The 20,740-nt window shown below is 36.9% G+C and overlaps 1 long non-coding RNA gene across 1 annotated transcript in view; it reads right to left on the bottom strand.

The window, feature by feature from the left end:
- Positions 1-480: 480 nt before the first annotated feature.
- LOC104677665 overlaps positions 481-20,740 on the bottom strand; it is a 58,512-nt gene continuing 38,252 nt past the window's right edge. The window contains exons 2-3 of the long non-coding RNA XR_750080.2: positions 3,420-3,481; positions 481-758 (exon numbers count right to left, since the gene is read on the bottom strand). This is a non-coding gene — a long non-coding RNA (uncharacterized LOC104677665). The remainder of the gene's footprint in view (positions 759-3,419; positions 3,482-20,740) is intronic.

Raw genomic sequence — 20,740 nt, 5'->3', positions numbered from 1 at the left:
CTGAGGAGCAAGGAAAGCCAGTCTGAGTTCCAAAACTGAAGGACATAAGAGTCTGATGTTCAAGGGCAGGAAGCATCTAGCACAGAATAAGGATGTAGGCTAGGAGGCTAGGCCAGTCTCTCTTTTTCACATTTTTGTACCTGTTTATATTCTAGCCACGCTGGCAGTTGATTAGATTGTGCTCACCCAGATTAAGGGTGGGTCTGCCTTTCCCAGCCCACTGACTCAAATATTAATCTCCTTTGGCAACACCCTCACAGACACACCCAGGATCAATACTTTGTATCCTTCAACCCAATCAAGTTGATGCTCAGTATTAACCATCACAACATTGAAGTCAAGTTGTTGAGAGGGTATATTCCCTTTGAAGCTTCTAAAGGATATCCCTAATCCCCCCTTGTCTCCTCCAGTTTCTGGTAGTGCCAGGCATTCCTTGGCTTGTAGCAACATAACTCCGATCTTTGCCCCATCTTCATATGGCAGTCTTTCCTCTGTGTCTGTGTCTCTTCTCTTCTTATAAGGACAGTTGTACCTAATTCGATATGACTTCATCTTAATTTGATAACATTAGTGAAGACCCTATTTCCAAATAAGATTACATTCAAAGATCCCAGTGGCTATTACCCAAGCATATCTTTTTGGAGACACAATTTAACTCACAACAGATACTATTTATTGCTAATAAATGAGTAAAGTCTTTCTGAAAAGAAATTTAGCAAAATTCTTTCTTCTACTAATTTCTTTTGTGGGAATCCACCCTGAAGATAAACAGAAACATAAATTTTAGTCATATTCAAAAGGTTACTTGCCACAGGATTCATTATTTAGAAGCAAATCAAAGTAAAACATGGGAAATTATTGAATCATTTTGGTAAATCCCAATAATATTATGAAGCCACTAGAAATGTTTAAGTGCTTAGCATCACAGAAAATCCAAGAGATACTAACAAACAACAATTAGATTACATTTTCTACTATAAAATTAACCAAAATTAAAACAAACAAACATACAGCCTCAACAAAAAAGTGCCATTGGTGAGTGTATGAGAAAATGAGCATTCTTTTCCACTGCTGGTGGGAATCTAAAGCGTTCAAAAGCTTCCTGGACGGTCATTTGGCAATACATGTCAATGCCTTAGCAATGTTCCTGTATTTGGCTTTCCAGTTCCACTTCCAGGAATTTATTTTAAAGAAATAATCTTGGATATGCACAAAAATGTATCAATGAGAATGTTTACGGGAGTTTATCAATGGAAAAATAACAAACAACCTAAATATTCAATACCAGGATATTGCTTAAATAAGTAAGACATTTAGGTGATAAAATACCATGTATTTAGTGACATGAAAAGATATGACATATATACATTGTTTTTTTAAAAAAGAAAGTAGATTATAAAATACTGTTCATGACATCATCCCATTGGCATAAAGCCAGTCCCTGAATGTAGAACTTACTGCTATGAATTTACAAATCAACTTTTACAAGAGTGGTGAGGTTATAGGGGCTACACAGTGCTCTTGTGGATTAAACAAGTTAAAACAGTTTTCAAAAGCTTCTCATTTTCTCTTTTGAAGTTGTTCACTGACTCAAAAAAAGATTTTGTCATAATTTCATCTTGAATACATTTGCAGTATTGAAACAGATAAATTATTTTCTTTTTTTTTTTTTTTTGAGACGGAGTCTCGCTCTGTCGCCCAGGCTGAAGTGAGTGGCGCGATCTGGGCTCACTGCAAGCTCCGCCTCCCGGGTTCCCGCCATTCTCCTGCCTCAGCCTCCGGAGTAGCTGGGACTACAGGCGCCGCCACCACGCCCAGCTAGTTTTTTGTTTTTAGTAGAGACGGGATTTCACAATGTTAGCCAGGAAGGTCTCAATCTCCTGACCTCATGATCCACCCACCTCGGCCTCCAGATGAATTCTTGAAGTATCCTGATTTCAGAATTAGAGAGGACCTAGAAAAAAATCGTTACGCTGTCTGTTCTCAAGAAGACACACGAGATTCAGTCAAGAAATGGGAAATTTTATGCACATAAAGTTTCCTTTTACATATATAGAAACAAACAAATAATAATATAAATCTGGCTAGTATTATATAGAAAAGACTGCCCTGTTGCTAAATATCTGAATGTTAGAAAAGGACATTTTAGAAATAAACCTGTAATAGAGTACAAATATTAAAATATGTTAGCTTAAAAATTACAAAATGTTTTAGGAGTTACGGATTACTTGAGTAAAAAGTTGTATTCACAGAAAAAATGCAAAAATGCAAGTTTTTTTTTTTTTTTTTTTTTTGGAATAACTAAGTTGGTTATGTGCAATATCATCACAATGTTGGAACTTCTTTTTCTGTTTTGGTAAATTTGTGGCTCAATCATTATACTTCCCAATATGTTATACTTTATTCTAAAGTCATTTCTGTGTGGTTATGGTTTTAACATTACTCTCTTGTTCCAAGACACAAAAGCTCCAACAAACTTAAATAACTCCTTAGAAGACAGTTTCACTATTCTTATTCTCTATCCCTTGCCCTTAAATAACAAATCCCTTCTCATAAAATCAGGAAGTTGGCAACATATAGTTTAGAATAAGCCAAACAATGGCTCAGTAGATGCATATAGCACATTTTTACACTCACAAAAGTTTTATTTCTTCTAACAGTTTGTTTTGTGGGTAGTTGCTACAATTTTTTAATATGATTTGTTTGTTTAGACATGTCCTTTCATAAAATGAGAACAAGAAGTGAATATTCCTCATTGAACCTCTTAATCCTGATTTCTGGTTAAGTAGTCCAATGAGATTTTTATGCTCAGGTAAGGCTTATCTTATTTTTTCCAGCTACTTGGTTTATGGCAGTTGGTCTCTTACCAGGTGGGCTTTTCCATAGGCCTGCCCAATGACATGGCAGTTGTATGTTTTTGAGTAAGTAATACAAGAGATTGGATGAGAAATATTGCCAAGGTGAAAGCCATGGTCTTTTCATAACTTCCTAACATCTTAGTACTGCTGTCATTTTCAGTTAATCAGAACGGACTCAACAAGTCCAATTCACACTCAATATGAAGCAATTACACAAAGGTGTGACTTCTAAAACAAGTGAATCGTTGAGGTCATCTTAAAGGTTGCTTACCGCATCAACCAAAGTTTGAGAACACTGCTATATAGGTGGCATTCAAAAATCAAGTGGAATGGATAAATTGCTTAAAAGGTATTTAGATGGAAATAAATTTCAGTGGATACATTTCAGGACCCAGGCAGAAGGACTAGCCAGAAGAAGGTGTAACTCTGGTCACAGAGCTGGCATTATAGAGAAAAGCCTCATGTCTAGGTTACTGCCGAGAGTACTAAAGAAGTAGCAACCTTAGCCTAGCCTGGGAACTGCGCTCATGGACAGGAAGAAGTTATGGCTCAGGAACGCACATAGAAGCCATTTGAATCCGGAAAGGCAACTTCTGCTAGATTCCATTGTTTCACCTCAGGACCTAGGTAAGAAAGGAAGACTTAAATCTGGAAAAGCTTCATGAGCTCAGCTTTGGAAACCAAAAATGAGAAGAGCTTAAATGAGTCATAGAAGAGTGGTTCTCAAACTTGGCTTGGTGTCTGAAGCACTTAGCAACTTGATAAAAATACAGAGATTCAGGCCCAATTTTACTTCAACAAGCCTGCCTCTGTGTGCTTCACAAACATTCTAGGTGTTCCAATACAGACCAAAGTTTGAGAACCACTGCCTTAGAAGGACTATTTATCTTCCCCAAGGAATCCACCATGTATTGATTTATGATAATTGACTTAGTAAATTAACAAACCAGTGCTAAACTCTTAAGAAGTTCATGGCATAAATATGAATGTGCACACTTGTAGACAGAAATGAAGTAAAAGATTATGGTAACTAAAAACATTCCAAGGAAAAAGGCTGTGCTTTTATGTTGAAAGAACAAATCATGGCTGGCACTGATTAATAGATTCTGTTCTCTCAGGTTGGCAAAATGCAAAAGAGTTTTCTTTGCCAGAAATAGCAGAATGTACACCCCGGCCAGCATCTGGAAATTATTCTTAAAGAAATGTGACATTAGATAAAATGAGAGTGGTGGGTCAATTTCTATTTACCCATTTCACTGGTACATGCTGACTAAAGGTTAATGCAACTTTAAACTAAAATCTTCACCCTGTTTTTCATTCTCTTCCTTCTTGTTTCATCATGTTTATTTCCAAATCCATTTGAAAAATAGATATTGGTGGCATTCTACTAAGACTTTGGTAAACTACGGACCTTAATTATTCTTTTTATAAAATTTGCTTAAGTAAAAGGGATCCTAGAGTGGAATATATATAACATTTGAATTCAGAGTCACCTGGCTTTAAATACAAGTGACTATGAAACCTTAAGCAAGTATTTCAACTTTTCTAAAGTTCTTTATGTGTACATAGGTAGATCACCTAACCGTTTTGAAAAATTATGGTTGGATTAATAAATAATGTATACAAAATACTCAACTCTAGTAGGCACTCAATAAACTGAACTATTGCTACTACTAATCACTGATACTTCTGAGTTCTGTAAAGATCAAAACATATTAGTAACACAATGTTATGTTCAGAATCCGGTGCAGGTTATATCTAGTAGGTATTTCAGATTTTCTGTTTTGAAGTTAGAGTTATGGGGTAGTAGTCAAGAGCACAGACTCAGAATCCAGCCAAGTTCAAATTTAACATTGCCGTTCACTAATAGTGTATTCTTGGGCGATTATGTAGATAACTTACGTAACCCCTGCCTTGCTTTTCTAATCTGTAAAATGGAGAAAATAATGATGCACCACCTAATGAGAATTTGTAAGAATGAAATTACTATTTGTAAAGCAATTACTAGAAAATGTACCACCTGTGTTAGTCATTGTTCAAAATAATTACTTTTTAAAAAGAATTCATCCTTTACCTCAGTTACTAATTTTGGATGTTGTTTACAAAAGAAAGCATGGGTCGAATTGTCCTTTTTGTGCAGGTTTCAGCTTTTTGATGGGATGATATTACCATATCCCTCTAAATTGTTTTATAAGTTTTTATCCTGATTATATGATAAAGCTTTTCCAAGGATGTGAGCTGCTCATTGGGGTGCCAGATACTTTTGGGAGCTGCAATTAATTATCTGAGGGAAGATAATTCCGTCTATAGAATTACTCTCCTGTCAATAAACTCTCCCCACCCAAATCTCATTTTGAATTGCAATCCCCATGTGTCAAGGAAGGGACCTAGTGGGAAGTGACTGGATCATGGGGGTGGATTTTCCCTTGCTGTTCTCCTGAAAGTGAGTTGTCATGAAATCTGGTTGTTTGAAAGTGTGTAGTACTTCCTCATTTGCTCTCTTTCTCTCCTGCTGGTCATGTGAATATGTGCCTGCCTCGCCTTTGCCTTCCACCATGATTGTAGGTTTCCTGAGGCCTCCCCAGCCTTGCAGAACTGTGGTTCAATTAAACCTCTTTTCTTTAGCAATGTGAAAAGGGACTAGTACACCTGGTAGTATCATAACTGAATATTGAGTAAATACAATGGATTCTCAATCCTATGGAAATACGTATACAGATTCAATAGAAAAGGAGAGTACATGACTGTTTTTCAAGAGCAGAAATGACATACTGACCTAGTTATTTGTGGCTAGATGACATTTACAAACTCTCTTTGTGAAGCAGATTTAGTATTCAAAGGTAAACTCACACTTATCTGATATGTTTATAATCATGAGTGACGTTTGATTTAGCTATCTAGTAAAATCAGTCAATTATTTATTTTTAGTATATAATTAAGTCACTTTTAACAAATCCCATTTGTTTTTACAAGTTTAAATAAAGTACTATGCAAAAAGTGTATGCATATATAATGAATGTTTCATCATCAGCACCCTCACCGTTAAAAACTGATTGTTAAACTTGACTGCAGTGTGACTCTATATTAAAATACAGGTGTTAAAACATAACAGGCAGCATGGGAATATATACATTTCTAAAACTTCTCAAGGGGTGTTCTCTGAGGTAGAGCTGTTTAATATTTTCAAGAACTCTGCGGGGAAAGACTATACTATCTAGTACTATTATCAGGGGAGAGTTTTCAGATTCTTGGTGTTTTTAACAAAGAATTGGTCAAAAATGCACAAATAAAGCAAGGAAAGAATGGAGCAATAAAAGCAGAGATATTTGAAAATGAAAGTACACGCCACAGTGTGGGAGCAGCTGGAGCAATCACTCAAGGGCCTGAATACAGAATCTTTCTGGGTCCAAATACAACCTAGAGGCTTCTCATTGGTCACTTGGTGTTCACCCCATGTAAATGAAGTGGTGGTCTTCAATCAGCCTGGTTGTGGAAAGCAACCAATCAGAGGCTGAAGAGAAGTTACGAAGGTCACACTCCTATGCAAACATCTGAAGTGAAGTTACAAAATGAAGTTAGAAAGTTGCACTTCTATGCAAATGAAGACTTGGCCTGCAATCTGTCTGATTGGTTGCAAACCGCAAAGGATCAGAGGCTGAAGTGAAGTTACAAAGTTACACTCTTCTTTTCTTTTCTTTTCTTTTCTTTTCTTTTCTTTTCTTTTCTTTTCTTTTCTTTTCTTTTTTCTTTTCTTTTTTCTTTTTTATTTTCTTTTCGAGATGGAGTCTCCCTCTGTCACCCAGCCTAGAGTGCAATGGTGCAATCTCTGCTTACTGCAACCTCCACCTCCCAGGTTCAAGTGATTGTCCTGCCTCAGCCTCCTGAGTTGCTAAGATTACAGGCATATGCCACCACGTCTGGCTGATTTTTTGTATTTTTAGTAGAGACAAGGTTTCACCATGTTAGTCAGGATGGTCTCCATCTCCTGACCTCATGATCCACCAGCCACCGCCTCCCAAAGTGCTGGGATTACAGGCACGAGATTGGTTGCAAAATGCCATTGCAAAAAGCAAACCAATCAGAGGTACTTTTAATTTCCCATCTGCTGCACAGAAACGGTGGCCATGCAGAATGGGTGCCGTGCAGAAAAGGTGGCCACGCAGAAGAGTAAAAGCAAAAAGCCACTAATCAGAGGTACTTTGAATTTTCCATCTGCTGCACAGAAAATGTGGGGGTTTGTAAATGGAGTAGCCTCTGGTCCTTGTGTTATTTAGCTGTGGAAAGTTAGGGTTTTCCTTTCAATTTAGTTCTAGGAAGTCAGTATGAAACGGCCTCCAGACCCTATTCTCCTGCCTCAGTACATTCAGCTCGTTGTATTAAACTGGCTAGAGGAGACACCTATTTGTGATATGAGTAGATTTCCTTCTAATGATTCATCACATCTTTAGCATATTATAAGAAGCAACATTTTAAATGTTTTATCTTTACTTATGAGGTCTGCTTATGAGAGAAAATTATGTGTAACTTTACACAAAGTCGGGAAATATTTTTCTCAACACTCAGTACCCAGAAAAGTGCTGAGTAAGTAGTTGGACTTTATCTTGTGGACAAGTGAATCACACAATGTATTGTGTTTCCCATTTTTCTTTGACTTCTAGAGAGCTTTTGAAAGCAATATTGGGGTCCATCTCTATCAACTTCGCCAGATCTTATTGTGTGCATTTCATGTACTAACCTCATCCCTGGTTTGATTTTTCTCTACCCTCATTTGTTCTTTCTTCTAATTTCCTCTAATTAAAAAAAAATGTTGAATGCTCTCATTTTTCTTGGGTGCAAGGTAGACAATAGATAGAATAGATTAATTTATAGATACATTTATTAAAGTCTAGGTGGATCCCAGCATCCTATTTGCATGGCTCCTGGTGTAGAGGAAGAGGGTGAGGGTTAGCAGTCCAGAAAATTTCAATTCCACATCCATTGCAGTTGTGTTCATTGATAATATTTCTGTTGTCACCCTCCCCCTAACTCACCACCCTCATTGCTGTGGCTTTTTCATTGTTAGCTTACCATGCAACTTGCATTTTTGGAGTAGATTTTGCTGACCTTTGGTAACCTGGAGATGATTGTGTTTCTTTCTGAAGTGAAATATTCATGGGTTTTGATGAGAAGCCCTTTTCATCTCACAAGCATTTGCCCATGAAAAAACTATGAAAAGCAAAAAGCAATGCTACTCTGCTCCCTTTTCATATAATATTGAAATGCTATCAAAATAAAGTAATGTATCTTTGATTTAACAAACTTCATAATTTAAATTCACCTAAATAGATGTAAATTTGATATATGTCTAAGTAAAGAAAAGGAAAACATGTCCAGGCTTATGAAACAGGTGGCCAGGGGAAGTAAAAGTTAATATGATGGAGTAAAATGTATTTGGTGATTTTTTTCCTCAGCAAATTCAATTAATAGAACCAAGCTTAGATAATCATAGTTCAGCAAATAAAACCATTTTACTTAATGGTAATAGATTTAGTAGAGTTACTCTGAGGAGGAAACAAAAGTAGGTTGCTTAAGTATTTGTTTAAAAAACAAGAAAAACAGAGTCCCAAGTGGTTGTCCTGCTCTACAGGATACCTTTAGGAAACTAAAACAGCACGTACATATGTGTTCCTGTTACAGGACTTTCCCTTAGTTCAGCTAACGGTGGGGTTCTTCGTTCTATCACGAAAATTCAGGCACACAGACGATTTGGATGGTGAGTGAGACAGAGTTTTACTGGGTGAAAAGGAAGAAAGGGGGAAAACAGGGACTCTCGCTAGGCCAGCGTTCCTGCTAGAGTGCTTCCCGCCCACTGCTTGGATCCCGGGTTCCACCCAGAAAGAGGAAAATCCAGACTCCTCCCTGCTGCAAATGTCATGAACTTCCGAGGCTCCACCTCAGTGGGCAGACTGATTGGAGTTTCTCCAGGGACACCCTCCCACCTGGCTGTCTCTTTCCACCCTCTAAAGAAGTACATCTAACTGGCCTTAGAATAAGGACAAAGATGAAGACTGATCTTAACTGCTTCCTGCTGACAGAGGAGGAAACCGGCAGTCAGAGCTTCCCTAGAGGCCCACCAAAGGGTTCCCAGCAGAAGGGACCATTGTCAGAGGCTCTTGTTGCATGACTGTTTGGAGTTTGATGGCCTGAAGGCAAGAACAGACAAACGAGATTATTAGAAAATATGGATCAAAACGAAACGAGGGGGATATAAGGACAGCTAAATAATTATGAGGCCTTTTACCAGTTTGCATGGGGAGAGGGAGGCCAAAAACCTGACTGGTTAAAAAAAAAAAAACGTGTACCCTTTTGCTGGCATATTGGGCTTCTGCGTTCCCTTCCCCTGAGCCCAGTCCTAAGTCAACCAGTTTAAGGTTTGGGAAATTAACTTTCCAGTTTGGAGGATGCATCTGAGGGGAGTGTCTCATAGTATAGAGACACAATTACCTATTAGTGAAGAGAGAACCTAGGAGGAGAGAGGAAAAACGAAGGTGGTTTATTTTTTTCAAAGAAGTCCCAGGGGTTCAGGATGCATTTTAAAGGGGTACAGACTGAAGATTATTGGCTACTCATCTAGAAAGAGGGGAGCAGGTGCCCCTGGTTTGCTTCTCTTCCTAGCAGATACCCAAGGTACCTGAGGAAAAGAGGGAAGAGCATCCTCTTTCCCTCTTCCATCCTTGCATCCCCGATTTCTAGTGACATTGGCAGGTCCCGCCATGAGTGCCAAAGCGGCTTGCACCCACGAAGCAGGGCTGCCTAGAGAATAGAAATTATCTATTCTCACCTAGTTCTCTTTTCCGCCTACTGTCAGCAGCCTTGGAGTTCCCTAGACCTCATTTATGCCACGGATACTAACATGGCCTTTATCTATGAAACACAAAGCTTGGGGTTGACTTAATCAGCAGGAATCAGCTAGGCTCACCTGGGCCATGCCTTTTAACTTCTGTTGCCGTCTGCATCCCTTATATCCAGTTTTCTTTCCTACAGCTATGAACTGAAGCTTGAAATTGAGTCTGGGACAAAAATGTGTTTCAGATTTGGGGGCGGGGAGTTGCACGGACCCTTTATCATAAGCCAAATGCTAAGGTGAAACTGTGGAACTGAGTCCTCCTCCAACAAGGGATAGGAAAGGATGTCTTGTGACATACCCAGATACCTGGTGGCTATAGTTATGCTTGCTGGGATTTGGGTACATGGTGCTTGGTTTTGGTTAGCTCCTTTGGTTTTACTTTCCCAAAAGGAAATCTCCAAGTGATGAACATCTTATTTGTTCCCATCACTTGGGAGGATTTGCAGGATAATTGCTCAGAAATAGAATATTAATCCGGATTTCTACATTGCCCATCCCTCTTATTCTTTCTGAGCTGCAGCCAGAGCTTGCTGGTAGGTTCACAGGAACAAACAGCGCTAGTCTAAAATGTAGGCAAAAACTAAAAAACAAGTAGTGAGTTTAGAATTTCATTAAAAATATATGTTAAGTTTTGGAAAATAATTTCTCTCTTTTCAGTCCTCATTTTTGTTAAAAAAATACCATAATAGGACTGAGCTGTTTGCAAAATAGATTTTAGTTTTATACTTGACTGATTATTTGCATAAAATGTATCAAGAATAATTATTTCTAAATAGGCCTTTTGGATTGGCTTTGATGAAAGTTTGTTCCACAAGAAATCTCAGATAAGACCTTTTAAAGCCAAGCCCAGCCATGAGTTTTTATCCTCAAACAGCTGTGAGTTGGGTAATACTTTCCTCTTAAGGTCCCATAATAAACTTGGAGCTCCTGGACCTGTTAGAAAATGACATTCTCACTGACAACATGTCAAGAACCCTGTACAGGGACTGTGTAGGTGAGGGTATGAGGCCAGTCTCCCATGGGTCTTTTATCAGCAATGTAAGTCAAGCTTTACTCCTTAAAGGGAAGCATAGCCTTCCAATCAAAGCCTTGGTAAAATAACCATTTTTCCAATTGTGTCCTGTTGCAAAAGAGTAATGGATTTTTATTGCACTGATGAAAACAACTATATTGCCACAAGTTAAGAATACTCACAGATAGTCTCCAAGTTCTAGAGGAACCAGGCAGAGAGAAACAAACATGCTCTAAATTTTAATCACAGGAGTGTATACCTTACTTAATTATTAAAGTCTGCAAATAGTTCAAAATAAGTTTCCTTGACTCTGGAAAACAAAACAAGGATCAGCAATATTCCAAACAAAAGTTAAAAGGATTGCTTCAGTTTCTGAGTTTAGTCCATTTAGTTTTTGTTTTGCTTATATTCATGAACATTTCAGCCCTTTATGAATCCTATACGTTTTTCTCTATTCCAATGTCACAATCTCCAAAGTTATCAGAAACCTGTATTTGAGAGTACCCATTAGAGTTCTATAGCTTATTATAAACCATCTTTTGAAAAGGAATAAAATAAGACAACAATTTGTGAATAGCATAATATCCAGGATAGTTACAGTTAGAAACATCATTGACAAAGAAGTTTGATTATCTCTGTGATTTACAATAACTTAACAAAAAACCTTAATTATGATTGATATCTATACTTAGACATTAGAATTTTAGAAACCCCATACAGTTTTGGAACATATATTAGCATTATTTACCAAGATATAATCTAAAGAAATTTGAGCATCATTTTGTCAATCCCATGTACCTAAACATGTTAAATAATCCTGTTTACCTCTTTTTTTCTGGACATTCCAGGGACCCTCTGGACTATCCACAAAGCCAGGTGTCAGGGAAGACAATTTTAAAACTGAAGTTTGATTTTGGGAAGGCTGTTAAATGTTCAAGGTTTAAAACACTTGATATTATAAAATATAATTCCTGATTATTGTAAGTTATTTATTTTGCCAAAATGAAGACTCAGAAATTTTAAAGAAGCAAAAAACTTTTATAACCCTTTATAAATTTTGCCAAAGAGCAGATTAGAATTTTAAGAATTTCTTGTTGTGTTTTTATTTCAATGCTCAATTTACAGAAAAAAACATTTAATACCCTTTTGAATTTAGCAAAAATGTTTACATAGAGACTTTCTTCTGCAAGATTAATTTCCACAATTCTTCCACCACTTCTTTGAACCTTTAGTTTTTTCCTAGTTTAACTCAAAATAATCATTTGATTTTAGGCAACAGTTTACATTTCCATGCTTTCTTATAACCTTTACTAAAAAAGCACATTTTACTGTTCTTACACACCTTGCATGTAAATCTATTTCTAGTAGTTTCAATTAATTCCTAACAATTTTTAACTTTAAGGTAAAACTTGTTAAGTTGTTTTAATTGTGTGATAAGTGCAACCAAGATTTGACTCCAGCATAATTAAGGATGTGGTTAGTTCCATATGTCCCCAGACTCTACCAATGATGTAGCTGACAAGTAAAATAATTCTCAAAACCCAAAAAGCAGTTTGTAATCTCAAAACAATTAGCAAACCTTGCATCTGACCTGCATTTTACCAATAGTCTTTAGGGCTGTTTTTATTTCTTAAAGATTAAAGTCATGGGAATGAAAGGTACCACAGCTTTTAACTTTAAAAAATATTAGATCCAAGCACTTTTCTTTAGGCCAAATCAATTAGAGTTATTTTTACAGACATCACATATAGTACACACAGGCAGAAGAAAACCCAGTTGCTGGGTAGGGCCTTTTAAGAGACAGGGCTAGGAAAACATGCAGATTATTTAACCTGAGAGGAACATCCCCTAAGGCATGGTTGCTGGACAAAGCCTTGCCAGGCAGTTATTGGCCATGCCCCCAGGATGTAAAACAAGATGGAGACTTGATTTCACAACCAAAACTTTGCAGAGAATACAGTGATAGTTGGTGGGTGGGTGGAGAGGGGGCACGGGGCTGGCCTAGTAAAACATTTCCTAAAAGAAAACAAAACAAAACAAAAAACTTTGAAAGTTAATTTGCCGACAGGGTGGAGAAGAGGAAAGAAGAGAAACAGTTTTAAAATGCCTCAAGGAGGACCTCTTATTCTTAGGCAAGTGGTTTCTCCACCAGGGAGAAAAGTTTAATTACTGTCTGATGGAGCTGAACCTCTTGGGCAGGGAAAGAGAAGACTGCAGTGGCTCCTGGCTGTGAACCAGCCAGCCCGCTGTGTGAGACTCTTGAGCCATGTGTCCCAGCCCCAGCATGGAAGGGAGGGGGAACAAGGAGCCCCTGCTCACCTGTCCTGGAAAAGGAAAGAAAGGGCCTTTTCCCCAACCCCAGGGAGTCACGGGGTTTGGTGGTATGTATCCCCAGTCCTCAGAAGTCCGAGGATAAAGTGCTTAGAAGCAACAGTGAGAGGTTCTGAGTCCCCATTTCACTCACTGCTTCATGAGCCCCATGTTAGGCACCAAAAATGTTGCAGGATTTTTTTTCCTTAGTTTAGCTAAGGGCAGAGTTCTTTGTCCCACAGTTACGAAAACTCAGGCTTGCAGACAATTTGAATGGTGAGTGAGACAGGATTTTATTGGGTGAAAATGAAGAAAACAGGGAAACAGGGACTCTTGCTAGGTCAGCATCCCTGCTAGAGTGCTTCCAGCCTGCAGCTTGAATCCCAGGTTCCACACGGGAAGAGGTGGGGCCAGGCTCCTCCCTGCTGCAAATGTCCTGAACTTCCCAAGGCTCCATCTCAGTGGGCAGGCTGGTTGGAATTTCTCTAGGGACCCCCTCCAATGTGGCTGTCTCATTCCCAACTCTAGTTTAACCCTGAAACTTTAGCCTCTTATTTCAAAGTAATTATATGACTTTCTCACTGTCACAATTGTGTTTGATATTCAAGTCTGTATACTTCTTATCCCTTGAAAAAAAGACATCCCTTCTACAGTTCCTTCGCAATTCTGGTTGCCTACTGTGGATAATAGAAGAGATCGAATTGGAAATATATTCACATTGGGACAATATTTCCAGTGGTTTCATTGACAGGTATTGATGTGTGTCTCTCACCAAAGATTTTGCCATATTTTTTCACTGAGAGAGAAGCTGTTAGGATGGAGGAACTTTTTTTTTTTTGACCTATTAAAAAGCAGGTAGTGAAGAGCTAGAATGGCCTATTTTTTGTCAGGAAGTTTTGAGGGATCAGTTTGACACATGTACTGCAATAAGTGTAAGCAGTCCCATTTTTAATATGGAGTTGATAATCACAGATTGGAAAATATGAGAGACATAGGAATGGAGTCAGGGATTCAGAAAGATGGGCATTAAAATAAGTTTCATGTATACAACTATATTTAAATATTTAAATACTGTATAAAACAATGTCAAAAGGAAAATTTGGGGGTTTGTGAGGCCATCAAAAGAGAGACAATCCATGTGGAAAAGAGCAAGAGGAGCTCTTTCTTGTCACACCACCCTGTCTACTCCACCTTTCACAAAACTGCTTGAGTACAGTCTGAGAAACGGTGAGTTGAGGATTTGGGAGATGAGACCTACTCAGAGATTTATCATGGTGGGTTCTAAGATCAAAAAACTAGCACGGTTTATGAGAAAATCTCCATCTCTTCCCAACAGTTATGTCCATTTCTGCCTTGAGTTTATTCCCCTAGATGGAGGCAGAGATATTAATGAAAATATCTAAAATTATGACAGATATTACAACCTCTTTGGTTTGACTGAAAATAGGATAACAGATAGCAGGGACAGAAAAGCTGCAGGGAAGTCTATGAGGGTTTCAGGTTGCAGTTATTCATGTTTCCTGAGGCCAATTCATCTTCATTAGTTTGACTAATATTTATTGAGCAGACACTATATGTTGGGTACTGTTTTAGGCACTGGTATACAACAGAGAAAAACAGATAAAGTAACTTATGTGATGTTGCTTATGTTTCAAAAGGAGGAACAACCAATATATACATAAATATGATGTGAGTAGGGATGTTATAAAGAAAAATAAAATAGAGGGAAGAAATAAAAATGAGACAGGAGGATGAAGTAAGAAATGTCCTTTGACAAGGTGACTTTTGAAACTTAAATTAAAAGAGGGACCAATCCTTGGGGAAAAAAAGCATTGGAAGCAAGATGAACATTACTGCGAGGGCACCAATTGCAAGTGCTTCAGTAAAAGCTGAGCACAGGGTTGGTGTTCTGTGGAATCGTGTATGTTATGCAGGTGATAAGAGAGAAATGGTGAGAAACTTTCACTTACACATATTTGTGTAGATTGTCAATCTGAAAAAATACAGCCAAATTTGTTATAAAAATGAACTCCTTTGAAAGTTCATTTGTTACCCAGTGCATCGTCCTCTCTCCAATCAGCCATTTGCATCTTGCATTTCCAAACATACAAAGTGAAAACACAATTTGTAGGGAGAAAGGGCAAGCAGGAAAGGAGAGAAACTGTAGCATTTTGTGATATTCATGAACTAACATCCTGAATTTCCTCAAATTTTGAATAAAAACTGCAAATACCACTAAAGTAACATTAAATAACATTTTCATGACCATTAACCCTTTAAGTTGATCTTGGTGATCAGAGCCAGGGCCCCACATACATTTAGTATATCAGTGACAGTGAACCTGCAGAGCTAAATCACACTGGTTGTGTTCAGAGAATGATTTAAAATGCAATTAGGTAAATACAATATTTACACAACTCATCTGGTTCTACCTTCCATACTTAAGCTTAACCAATGTAACAAAATTATCTGCAGGGGGCCATACATATATTATGGTTCACACAGTGCATGCCTGGGGTTAGGAAAGTGAAACTCAGTAACAGATGTCCCCAGTATCACAATTTACCGACTTTGTATCTCTGTTCCCAAGAAGGCTGGCGGTCATGTTTCTTTTAGTGTGAGTTGCAAGAGCTCCCACATTTCTACAAGTTGCATATCCATCTGTCAGACTGAATTGAACCAGATTTCCATGATGTGGAAAAAAATGCTCAGGAGAGTTATAGATAAAGCCATCAAATTATGCTCCACCTGTGACTAGAGCCAAGCAGAAACTGCCAATTTTATCCCACGGCAGATCTACTGACAGCTCTCATCACTTGGATTTGCCTGCTTTGTTCTGCCCGCCTAAATTTCACTCCACGCTGGATTTTCTTCAAGACTCCATGAGCTCAAACATCAGGTGAATCTAAAGGATGGAAAATTCACTTAAAGAAATTTGAGCCTATTTCACATGCATAATTCACGTTTATAACAGTTTCATTTAGGTGACTTATTGAATTGTTTTGAATATATTAGGGTTTGTATGTGTACATGCCTTAACAGAAATGGATTTTTCTTACACTATATAAATATTCTAAATAAACAATCAAAAATTGTCTCAAACTAACAAAAATAATTCTAAAATATACAGGGTATAGTGTTAGAGAGAAAATACATGTAGAACCTGTGGATCTTGCTCTTTAATTTTTACCTTTTGAGAGGAAACTTAGAGATTTTGTAATTTTTCTCCTGTCAATGATATTATATTAATAGCTCACCATGCAAGAGAAAGATTAAGAAGATTGAATATAGTTGTTTTTTTTTTTTTTTTTAATAGCGTTTGGGTGTTATAAGGAGTCTAAAATTCTAAGGTTGAAAGAGAAAATTAATTCAATTGCAGAACTCTTTTCTTTAAATACGAGTATGATATTTCACACATACACACACACATTCACATATGCATGTGCACACAAACACTTACAAGGCCAGTGTGGTCTGATAAATAGGAGACAAACACCTTAGGAATATTTAATTCTGTTTCTGTCTTGAACTCTAAGCTTTCTATTGACATGTCTAATTGCTCATGCCTTACTTTTTTATCTTGTAAACTAGAACTAAAGGAATGGAGAGCTATTGTAAGGATCAGTATTATTATTACATAGGCATATAAGTTGATAAGTATTGATGGGATATTTTAAAGACCATACTATTATGTATGAGTGTCTGCTGATTATCCTACAGCTGAATCTTAAACTCCAAAGATGAAACAAAATTCAAATGTCATCATTTGTTATCTTCAGGTAAGCTTCAGTTCTCTAATATTGACAGATGTCTTCTTAAACTCTGCTGGAACAAAGAACAAAATAAATAAACACATCCACAGATAGAGATCCTTCTGAACTTAAAAGAATTTCAGGCAAGAGGCCAATTTGGGATTTGGACTGGAATTGACAATATGTCCCTGATAATGTTAATAGCTAGCATTTATTGAGTTTTTACTATGTGCCAGAGACTGTTCTAAATGCCACATCATGTTTACCCATTTAATCCACACAAAAACAATTTATCTCTATTTTATAAATGAAGAAAATATGGCCTAGAGAATTTCTATATAGCTCTTTATAACCCAACATTCCCGTTTATATGTATTTACCCTGAAGAAATGAAAACATAGGTTACCACAAAAAACTTACCTCAATACTTAATAGATGCTTTACTCATAATCACCCCAAACTAGAAATAACCCAAAAGTACATCAACAGGCAAATGGATTAAAAACTTGTGGTACATCTATAAAATACCATATTTCTCAGCAACTAGGAATGAATTCTTGATACATAGTTTGTATAGTATTGATAGAATAATAAGGGAAATAAGTCAGATATAAAAGGCCACATATTGTAAGATTCCATTTCTTTGAAATTCTGGGAAAACAGAAAACCGTAGGGACAGAAATCAAGTACCAGCAGTTGCTAATGTCTGGTACTTGAGTTTGGTGGAGGAAACTGATTTTAAATGGCCACCAATAGATTTTTTGGTTTGATGGAAATATTCTTTATCTTAATTTTGGTGGGGAAAACATGAATATATATATATATTAGTCAAAACTCAGAACTATACACTCAAACAAGGTAAATATTACTATTTGTAAATTAAAGCTCAAGAAACCTGATGTTAAAAAAGTGTTTAGTCAAGTTCTAAGTGTCTAATAAGGACGCTAAGCCTAATCTATTCTTATTTTTCTTTTATATTTAGCCTTCCTTTTATAACACTAATATACAAAGACTGGACTTAAATTAGAGTAAAATGTTTGATTAAATGAGTACTCTGAAATGGTGAGGCCCTCCAAAGTACTTGGTATAGGACACTTTGAACAACCACAAATTTATTTTGATTTTATTTCTTGTAAGTTTTGGGCCTACATCCAGAAGTTCTTACTGTACTAAATATCTTTAATTGCCTGACTTTCATCTTCAAAATTTGACATTTCTGTTTCTTCAGACTGCACACTGCGTTGTTACTGTTCAGAAAATCTTTATTAATAATAATCAGGTAAAATATGCTTTTTTGAATTCTCTACTTTCTGCTCAATTAGATTTTATTGACTACTTCTTTCCCATCTTCCAGGTTTACTGTCTCAGTCAGGGACTTAAAGACACCACCAACAGCATGCAGTGCTCTAGGGATAGCAAAAATATAGAGCCATCATCACTGCTAGATCTGAAAGGGGAAGGGGAAGAGGTGGTTCCTGGAAGAAGAGCATAAGGAGAGGGCTAATAGCCTGATCAGAAAGAGCCATTTGAGAAACTTCACAGCCAAGCCGCAAGAACCCAGCAGTAAGTGAACCAGGGGCATACACACCTGACCTAGCACTCCTTTCCTCCAAAGCCTGCTGGTAACTTCCATTGACAGAGGATAAAGAACCCGTGTGTGAAGAATGAATTTGGAGGATATCTGGATCAGTTTGGGCTGCCACAACAATAATGCCATAGATGGTGTTACTGAAATAACAAACATTTATATCTCACAATTATGGAGGCTGGGAAATTCAAGATCAAGGTACCAGCAGATTAGGTGTCTGGTGATGAACTACGTCATAGCTTAGACAGTTGCCTTGTGGCTGTATCTTTGCATGGTCTAGAGCCAAGGGAGAGGAATCAAGTTCTCCCCTGTCACTTTTTATAAAGGCTCTAATCCCATCTTGAGGACTCCACTCTCATGACCTGATTATCTCTCAAAGACCCTATCTCTAAATACCATTGTTTTGAGGGAATAGGATTTCAACATTTAAATTGTTGCTGGGTAGGTGGAACAAACATTCAGTTGTAGTAGAAGCAACTGGAAGATAGCCAATATATCATTCCCCAAATATTCAAATCCAGAAAATTTTCTCTTCTTCTAAAGATTGTCTCCTTTGCAGATTAATTTCCCTCATTCTCCCCTTTTATGTTTGCAAGATTTCTCCCTCTCCTCAATATTTATCTGTCTCTTTTTCAGATTCTGTTGTTGATCTAAAACTGCAACTCTCAGGCCTAGCCTATATACGTCAGGACCTTTCTACTTTGGTCAGTTGGCCTAAACTAAAGTCAAGGTACACCTGGAATATTGCACGAGGCTGGCCTGTGGATGGAGCAAATAAAATATTGGGCTCCTGGAGAAAGGCACAGGGTTTTAGAAGGGGACTATTAGAATAAGAAAGTGGAAATCTATGATATTGAGGGAAAAATAACTTTGCACAACTTATTTTAACTCAGTGGATCTTGGTCTCCTTATCTATAAAAGAAGAACCACCAGATGTTCTATAGCAAGGACAGTATAGTGTAGAGGTCCAGTGTAGGGGTACAAAAGCCAGTCTGGCTATATTTTAATCCTGACTCTGCCACTTACCAGTTTTATAATCTTGTGCAAATTACTTATCTTCTATGAACCTAAGTTATCACAAAGTATTCATCTGGTATATAGCAAGCACTTAATGAAAATTGTATTAATATCCCCCACCTAAAGGTTGGTTACAGTCATTCTAATCACTAGCAACATAACTTAGATCACAAATGCTGTTGTAATAATTATTTGGTAAATGATAAATAGCATTTGGACTGTGAAGTATTTATTACCTGCTACTTTTTTAAGGCATCGAGTATTTCTTACGAATTAAGTCTTCAAATATTCATGTGTTTAGCAATAAAAATTGTTGATAAAATGTTGTTCTTTAATATAAAAAATTCCAACTTTTAGGATTTAACAGTTGGAGAGACAGAGAACAGGAGAAAGATGGAGGTAGAGAGACTGTCAGGACCCAGGTGAGGGGGCAGAGGATGGGATAGAGTGCTATTTTGTGCACTTTCATGGTAATTCTATTAGATTTCTTTTAGCAGTGAAATATTTCACTGTTACAATGGCATAAAATATTCCCAAACACTTACTATGTGTCTCTCATATATTTATAGTAAAAACGTCTATGTACTATAGTGCATGTTTTTCTAACTGGGGCTCTAAAGATCTGTATGAATAAAGCCAGGAAAACCTATTTATAACCTCCATTTTGGCACTTTGTTTCTCTCCATTCCTCAGAAATATGGCTCCATGCAGATATATGAATATGTTCATAAATTTCCTGTGGTTCATTATATAAGATTTGAATTTTGTCTTGGTACTAATTGGTTACAACGCATTTTTCAGGAAGAATGAATACAACATTTATTTTTGCTTTATTAAAGAAAAATGGCTCCTCTTTGAATGTAATCTCTGTACACTTTTCTCAAGATATTTGGGAATCGAATCAGGTCTGTTCTATACACAGCCTATAATAAAATTGTAAGAGAGAGAATGATTACTCTAGATAGTATTACAATTGATGCAATTATTATTAATTGGTGCAACTGGAATTATTGGCAATAACGTTCTCATTTTTTGCACTTAAGAGTAATAATAGTTAACAAAATAAGATTAATTTCATAATGTTTGCTTACTAATTTATAAAATAAAACAATTAAGACCTTTTTGTAATGTCTTATTTCAAAAGGAATATTATGAATTTGGCCCTGAATAATAATCTATAGCAACATTATATTTAGTACTTTATATAGGTTATAAATATCTGTGAATTAGCAATTTTGTTTTATTTGTTCTTGTCTTAGCATTCTAGACATTGGGGTTCATTTTTGAAGTTCTGCTATTAATTTCAACACTTTTTAT

This window comes from Rhinopithecus roxellana, chromosome 1 (genome assembly GCF_007565055.1).
Source record: "Rhinopithecus roxellana isolate Shanxi Qingling chromosome 1, ASM756505v1, whole genome shotgun sequence".
Lineage (NCBI taxonomy): Eukaryota > Metazoa > Chordata > Mammalia > Primates > Cercopithecidae > Rhinopithecus > Rhinopithecus roxellana.
The sequence above is the reverse complement of the archived record's forward strand: the minus strand, read 5'-3'. Positions and strand labels throughout refer to the sequence as shown.